Genomic DNA, 7,950 nt, shown 5'->3' with positions numbered 1-7,950 from the left:
ACAAGCTAGCAAAAGACTAATTTCTTATGAATATTCTTTAAACAATCAAATTACTAGGAATCTAATCCAATTGATTAGCAAAAAAAACATTGAGGGTGATCAAAGCAATAAACACATAAACATATATATATATATATATATATATATATATATATATATATATATATATATATATATATATATATATATATGAATAATATAATAGAGGATAAAAGATTAGGAGAACAATATACAAAAAAGACATGGATTGTTTAATGATTTACATTATGAAAAATTTGTTAGTAACTTCAATCAATTAAATTGGAATCGAAATATTAAGGACCCTCAAGAATATACCTTTGTCGCTTGAGTCTTGAATGTCGCTTGGTTTTATTATTATTATTCTAATGGAGCTAACAGTTTTTATTATAATTATAATTAAGGACCCTCAAACCAAACTTCTGATACTTTAGCCTTTATAATAATAAAAAGTACTTTTTTCACGAATTTGATATCTCTTTCTCTCTCTCCCTCATAAACACCAACTCCACCCCTACCAACCACCACTACACCTCATCCCAAACTGAAATTGAAGGGTGGGAGGAGGTGGAGTGGTGGGTGGAAGGGCGTGGATTGGTGTTTATGGGGGGAAGAGAGAGAAAGAGATATTGCGTGTTTTCGGATATCACTTAAAACAATATTAATTCAAGTTTTAGCTAACTTTTGTATCTCTTGTCTTAGAGAATTGGTTCCTTTTATCTTCTTTATTCTCTATCATTTCTTTCGTGTGAACCTAAAAAAGGTGAAAACCCTTTTTTTCAACAATAAGAATGAATGCAATGTGCGAAGGCTCCCACACCATAGCAGCCTAGACGAGGGCCAAAGCTCTGCTTGGTCCACCACCAGGATACCTTAATAGATAGAAAATTCTTTTTGTTATGAAATGCAGCTACCTGCTGTCGCAAAAGAGATAGAGTATGATGCTAAGCCAGGAATGGGGAGGACAGAGAATTTTATGTGAAAGATGACAGTTCCAGCTTAACTTCTTTCTCTTTCCCCTTGCTTCCTTTCCCCCGAGGGGTTAGGGGGTAACGTTCCGCTTAATAGGGGGTCAAGGGGGGGGGGGATTTTGATCCCCAGCCGTTGCCCGTTCAATTTCCGGAAGGCAATAGTAGTTTTTATTATTAATTAATTGGAGTTAATAACCAAAGTAATAAAAGTTTGGTTTGAATATCCAAACTAAATATATTAAAGCTGATTACTCAAACTGAAACTTTTGGTAAAGTTTAGCACCCAGTTGTGTACTTAACTCCATAATATAGTGCTTGTTTTTCTCTCTTGAGGTCAAAATTTAAAATCATTGACCAAATATTCTTATTAAGATATACAAAACAAATACTCATGTAGAATATTGTTAGGTTCGCTTCAATGTGTATTTTTATAATATCAACTTTTTATATTTTTTATTAATACGAAATTGAAGATATTGAAGGTCAAAAGTATATATATTGGAGACCATGGAAAAAGGAAACAAGTACTATATTATGGGTCGGACTTCGGAGGGAGTATAAAAAAAAACATACTTATCTTATGTCTTGTTAGATTCGTCTCGATGTATAGTTTTATAATATTAATTTTAGAGGTCAAAGGTACATTTAGAAGAACGTATAAAAAAACTAGAGGTGATCATTTTGGCCCGGCCCAACCCGTTTTTGGGCCGGGTTATGGGCTGAATTTTTCGGCCCGCGGGCCGGGCCGGGCCCGCCCCGGTCATATTTTTTTTTTTGCTTTGGCAGGCTTTGGGCAAGCCAAAGACGACTTTTCAGTCTATTTTTTGGTCCGGCCCGTTTTGGCCCGCAAAAGCCCGCTAATTTAGGCCCGAAATAGCGGGCTTTGGACATAAAAAATCGTCCCGCAATTTAGGCCCGGCCCGACCATTGGGCAAATTTTTTTGGCCACGGCCCGGCCCGGCCCGGCCCATGATCACCTCTAAAAAAAACACACTAATTATGGACGGGATAGAGCGAAAATAGATTTCTAAATATATATTGTTTAGGCTGGTTTTCATTATGGTGAAGGTTATATGACTTTTCATAAATGATATACTTTCTTTAAATGAAAAAAATCAGACAAAATAAGTTCAAAGTATTAATTTTGGGAGAATAGCGGGTGATAACTTAGTGGTGTTAGCTTTATCTCCGATCTCAAAGATCCCAGGATCGAGTCTCACTCCTTAGAAGGAGGGATCCTCAGTTTTCCTCCTTCTTTGTAAGGAAATTTATATTACCTTAAACAAAAAGTATTCATTTTGGGAATAAGGAGGTCACTTGAGGTGGCTTTCCAGTCAACTAGTACCAAATCAATTATGTTTTCCATTGCAGATATGTGTACTTCTACTCTATCTTACCTGATATTAGTAGCGTAATTGACGTATTGTTGACATGTATGCCATAGTAAAACTGGAATTTGGTCAACCAAAGATTAGCCCTTTTTGTTAATTATTAGGTGTAAAGTGTAAAAGTCTCCTCCTTTCAACAAATAAATCTGGTGTAAACTGGGTAGCCTGCCATTAATCACGGCCTCATTATGGCAATCTTGTGACCTTTATTTTGCTTTTGTTGGGTAAGGTATCTAATGTTCTTAACGGCGAAAGGGAGGTAATTAGTAGAGTAATGAAGTCCGATAATTAGTTTGCAAGCAAGTTAAAAGAACAAAGGAAAGAAAGATATTTTCTTTTTAACAATAGGAAATGCACAATACAAGAGGGGATTTTCCTTTTCCAGCACTAGTTGCTAGAATATGGGTGTTTCTGCTGATATATTGTGGATGCTAATGTGTGGTGAGAGACTTGATGTGGGCCCCGAGAAGGTACGTCTGAGCTCCGTTATCCGTACGTCGGAATCCTGCAAAACAAGGCTAGCCTACCCCGGGGGTGGTCCCGGGATCGCCCCTCCGACGCTCAAGTCAGTAAATGATTGAGGTAAAGAGAGAAAGGGATCAATGTAGAGAGAGATGCTCTGGGTTCGGCAACTTAGAGTTGCCTACCTTTGTCTGATGAGACAACCCCTATTTATAGAGGATAGGAGCCCCAATAAATGAGGGTATTTTGGTTACCTCCAGCTGGTGGAGGACTGGCTTCCCTAGATGTAGGGGTATTTTAGTAACTTTGCCATAGGTGGGCTAGGCCACGAAATGGGCCCAAACAATTAGCCCCACGCCAAGTAATCGGAGTAGAAATTGTCATTTTAGTCCGGTTGATTGGCGGAATGAGGTGATTGCATTTTTGCCGATATTGAGCGAGACCTGAGAATTTTCATGCCGGATCGTAGCGGAGGAAATCTTCTGGCGCTAGTATTAACCAAGCACGGAGGTCTCGCGACTCTACGGGCTGAGCTATTATGCTGGCCGAGCGACTTCACGGGTCGAGCAGCTCCTTTAGTCGAGGAGCTCCACTGGCCGAGTGCCTCTATGGGCCAAACATCTCCCCTGGCTGAGCGGCTCGACGGGCAGACCGGGTTCCCTAGTCGGGTGACTCCACGGGCCGACCAGCTCCCCTGGCCGAGCGGGTAACATGGTCGAGGGCCGACCATGTATCATGATCTAGGGCCGAGCAGGTCGAGGTCGATCAGCTCCCTTGAGCGTTGCTGGCCGAGGCCGAGCAGCTCCCTCGAGCGTTGATGGCCAAGGCCGAGCAGCTCCCTCGAGCGTTGCTGGCCGAGGCCGAGTAGCCCCTAGTGCCGAGCTGGTCGAGGCCAAGTAGCCCCTAGTGCCGAGCTGGTCGAGGCCAAGTAGCCCCTAGTGCCGAGCTGGTCGAGGCCGAGCAGCTCCCTAGTGTCGAGCTGGTCTAGGCCGAGCAGCTCCCTCGAGTATTGTGGCCGACCAGGGTACTCGATGCTGGCCAAGGCCGAGTAAGTCGAGCCGATGTTCGAGGACGGCCGACCAGGTTGAGCTGGTACCTCAACCGAGATTGTCGAGCGGGATCATTGGCCGACTGGCCGAGCAGCTTCGAGATGGCCGACTGGCCGACCAAGTGCCGAGGCCGAGGCCTAGCTGCCTGAGCTAATGGGGTGCCTTTGCTTGGCCGACCGGGTGCACTCGAGGCTTGGCTTCATGACGCCCTTAAGACTTGGCCGACCAGGTAGATTGGACACCACTCGGATGAGGGGCTAATGAGATCCATGCTGTCCGAGTGGGTGCGAATGAAGTACTTAGCCTTAATTTGGCTAAGTATGAGAGCGACTCGTCAAAGGAGAGGGGATCTCCTAGTGGCCGAGCGGGTCGGATGCTACTCGAATGAGGAGCTAATGAGCCCCATACTGTCCGAGTGGGTGCCCATGAAGTACTTAGCTTTAATTTGGCTAAGTATGAGAGCGACTCGTCAAAGGAGAGGGGATCTCCTAGTGGCCGAGCGGGTCGGACGCTACTCGGATGAGGAGCTAATGATCCCCATGTTGTCCGAGTGGGTGCCAATGAAGTACTTAGCTTGAATTTCTCTAAGCATTTGAGTGACGCTCCTCGAAGTGCTGAGGGAGGCCATGGACGCTCCTCGAGATGCCAAGCGAGGTCCTTAGCCATATTTGGGCTAGGCATTTGAGTGACGCTCCTCGGAGTGCCGAGGGAGGTCATGGATGCTCCTAGAGATGCTAAGGGAGGTCCTTAGCCCTCTTTGGCTAGAAAAGTGACTCGGTTAAGGAGGGGAAGGCTTCCTTGGGCCGAGTACGTTGGACGCCGCTCGGATGAGGGGCTAATGAGCCCTAAGCTTGTTCGAGCAGGTGCCTTCTTTTGCTTAGCCCTCTTTGGCTAGGAAAGTAACTCGGCCAAGGAGGGAAAAGCCTCCTAGGGCCGAGTACGTTGGACGCTACTCGGATGAGGGGCTAATGAGCCCCAAACTTGTCCGAGCAGGTGCCTTTTTTCGGTTGACCCTCTTTGGCTAGGAGAGAAACTCGACCAAGGAGGGGAAAGCCTCCTTGGGCCGAGTAGGTTGGACGCTACTCGGATGAGGGGTTAATGAGCCCCAAGCTTGTCCGAGCAGGTGCCTTCTTTCTCTTGGCCCTCTTTGGCTAGGAAAGTAACTCGGCCAAGGAGGGGAAAGCCTCCTTGGGCCGAGTAGGTTGGACGCTACTCGGATGAGGGGCTAATGAGCCCCAAGCCTGTCCGAGCAGGTACTTCTTTCGCTTGGCCCTCTTTGGCTAGGAAAGTAACTCGGCCAAGGAGGGGAAAGCCTCCTTGGGCCGAGTAGGTTGGACGCTACTCGGATGAGGGGCTAATGAGCCCCAAGCTTGTCCGAGCAGGTGCCTTTGAAGTACTTAGCTTTGAATTTGGCTAAGTATGAGGTCGACTCGTCAAAGGAGAGGGGGTCTCCTAGTGGCCGAGCGGGTTGGACACCACTAGGATGAGGGGCTAATGAGCCCCATGCTATCCGAGTGGGTGCCAATGAAGGAAATTCTCGCCTTGGGGGGGCTAATGAACCCCATGCTTGGCCGAGAAGGTTGATTTGTTTGTACTTAGCTATTTTCGCTAAGTGGTAGGATACTCCTGGCATAGCCGAGGAGGTACCGCGAGATATATGCTCGACTCAGGGGGCTAATCAGCCCTATGTTTGGCCGAGGAGGTCTTCTGACGCTACTCAGATCTCGAGTAGGTTCAATTGTTGATACTTAGCCGTTTTTTGGCTAAGTTAGTAGAACGCTCCTCTTCTGGCCGAGGATGTGCCAATGATGGAGCTTCTCAACTCGGGAGGACTAGTGAGCTCCATGCTTCCCGAGGAGGTCTTTCAACGCTAGTCAGATCTCAAGTAGGTTCAATTATTGATACTTAGCCGTTTTTCGGCTAAGTTAGTAGAACGCTCCTCTTCTGACCGAGGATGTGCCAATGATGGAGCTTCTCAACTCGGGAGGACTAGTGAGCTCCATGCTTCCCGAGGAGGTCTTCCAACGCTACTAAGATCTCGAGGAGGTTGAATTGTTGATACTTAGCCGTTTTTCGACTAAGTTAGTAGAACGCTCCTCTTCTGACTGATGAGGTGCCAATGATGGAGCTTCTTAATTCGGGAGGACTAGTGAGCTCCATGCTTCCCGAGGAGGTCTTCCAACTCTACTCAGATCTTGAGTAGGTTCAATTATTGATACTTAGCCGTTTTTCGGCTAAGTTAGCCGGGGGGCTTCTCCATATTGAGTGTCATTAGAGAAGTTTTTAATTCAGGGGATGACGAACATCATCGCACCTCCATCAAGTGTATCCATTGGACCAGCTGAGGCGTTTAAGCAATTATCCCCGAGTTGGATGATCGAATAGGGTAGCATCATTCCTTCCCAAGGCGATCGTCCAGCGGAAATCGAGAGAGATCCATGTTCTGGGGTACCCTGCTGGATCCGAGAGAGGGGTGGGGACTCGGGATTGTGCCTCGCTTCAAGCTATGTGCAGTACTGAGTGACCGACCGGGTCCCTGTCTGAGCAGGTATCAATGAATTACTTAGCCTAAATTTGGATGAGTATAAGAGCATCTCGATAAAGGAGAGGGTCTCCTACCAGCCGAGTGGGTCGGATGCCACTCGGATAAGGGGCTAATGAGCCACATGTCGTCCGAGTGGGAGCCAATTAAGTACTTAGCTTGAAAGAGTATGCCGCTAAGTATGAGTGACTCGACAGAGGAGAAGGGGTCTCCTACTGACCGAGCGGGTCCGGATATGGAGGATATATATGGGTCGCTTTGAGCCTCGCCACTTTGACATCATGAATGTTCCGGTATGTTGTACTTACCCATTTTCGGCTATGTTAATGAGATTTCCCCCTCCTGATGGAGGAGGTGCCATGGCGAAATTCTCGCCTTTTGTGTCTCCTTTTGCTCGCCTTTGTTGACTTGATAGTCTTAGTTTTTTCTTGATCGATCTGGGTGACGAAGGCTTTTGATAGTGTGCCTTTGAAGCTGAGATAAATTTCTCATTGGTTGGGTAGGCATATAATGCGGAGTAGATGTCCTGGTTGAGCAAGCACCCAAGGATGAGTGGGTACATTGAAGGAGTAGGTACTGTTGATGAGTTGGTGCCTTTGATGATGAGTAGGCACATCTAGCTAAGTATATTCTTTTCGCCGAGTGGGTACCCGAGGATGAGTTGGTACCTTGAATGAGTAGACATCGTTTGATGAGTCGGTGCCTTTGATGAATAGGCCCCTCTGATTGAATTATATCATACACTTGAGGGTGCCACTTCTTATTCTAGAGAGGTTTTACGGTTTTGAGTCACCACACCCCTTGTTCAGATCAGTCTTCATGGGTTGTGTTCTTCGATACTGAGTGATAAAATGTTTGACCCTTTTGAGGGTTGATGCAATCCTTCCCTCTGTTTAGGTCCCAGCCGGTTAGGCTGACCATCTTAGGAAGGACGATTCCTCGCGACGAGTGGAAACCATACCAATCCGACTTTGCTGGAGAGTTTGTTGAAGATGAGATGCAATCAAGGTGACGTCTGTTGCAGTTATGGGCGGAGGGTCAGCTACTCATATATGACCCGATGCTGCGGGATGACCGACTTCGTAGTGGATTCCCCATTGGGGTGGAATCCTCATCATTCGGATAAAGGGATAGCACTGTAAGTGCATATGGGATGCTTAAGCTCTCCCGAAACGGTTAGCTTGGGAGATGTCTTCTTGGTTGGGGCCATTATTGAGCAACAATGAGGTGAGTTTTTGCTGAGTACCAATAAGGTGAATCTTGCTGAGTGGTGGGGGAAGTAACTTCTTGTACTTTCCCCATAGACGGCGCCAAACTGTTTCTGCTAAGAAATTGAGGATGCTAATGTGTGCTGAGAGACTTGATGTGGGCCCCGAGAAGGTACGCCTGAGCTCCGTTATCCGTACGTCGAAATCCTGCAAAAAACAAGGTTAGCCTACCCCGGTGGTGGTCCCGGGATCGCCCCTCTGACGCTCAAATCGGTAAATGATTGAGTTAGAGAGAGAAAAAGGATCAATGTA

The sequence above is a fragment of the Beta vulgaris genome, chromosome 5 (genome assembly GCF_026745355.1).
Source record: "Beta vulgaris subsp. vulgaris cultivar EL10 chromosome 5, EL10.2, whole genome shotgun sequence".
Taxonomy (NCBI): Eukaryota; Viridiplantae; Streptophyta; class Magnoliopsida; order Caryophyllales; family Amaranthaceae; genus Beta; species Beta vulgaris.
Note: the sequence above shows the minus strand (reverse complement) of the source record.